At 58.0% G+C, this 257-nt stretch overlaps 1 protein-coding gene across 1 annotated transcript in view; it reads left to right on the forward strand.

The window, feature by feature from the left end:
- Nucleotides 1–257, forward strand: part of LOC119594320 — a 59,901-nt gene that overhangs the window by 9,128 nt on the left and 50,516 nt on the right. The gene's annotated exons all lie outside the window — the stretch shown is intronic.

Genomic DNA, 257 nt, shown 5'->3' on the forward strand with positions numbered 1-257 from the left:
AGCGAGGAGAGCTCCTTCTCCGCGAAAACCTCAGCGCATCCGGGAACGGCGCCAGAATACCAACGATGACGCAGGCAGTTTTGCTCGAGCAGGACCAGTCGTTGAGGGAGTGTCAGTAACGGAGCCCAGAATGGAGATGAGAGGCGTCTGTCGTTCCGCGATGCCTCAGCCTCGCCGGATGGAGTGTCTGCAGCCGAGTAATGACGAGAGAGTGAGCTTATGGAGTCGGATAAGGAGGCGGCGTTCGAATTATCTCC

This window comes from Penaeus monodon, chromosome 33 (assembly GCF_015228065.2).
Source record: "Penaeus monodon isolate SGIC_2016 chromosome 33, NSTDA_Pmon_1, whole genome shotgun sequence".
NCBI classification, from domain to species: Eukaryota; Metazoa; Arthropoda; class Malacostraca; order Decapoda; family Penaeidae; genus Penaeus; species Penaeus monodon.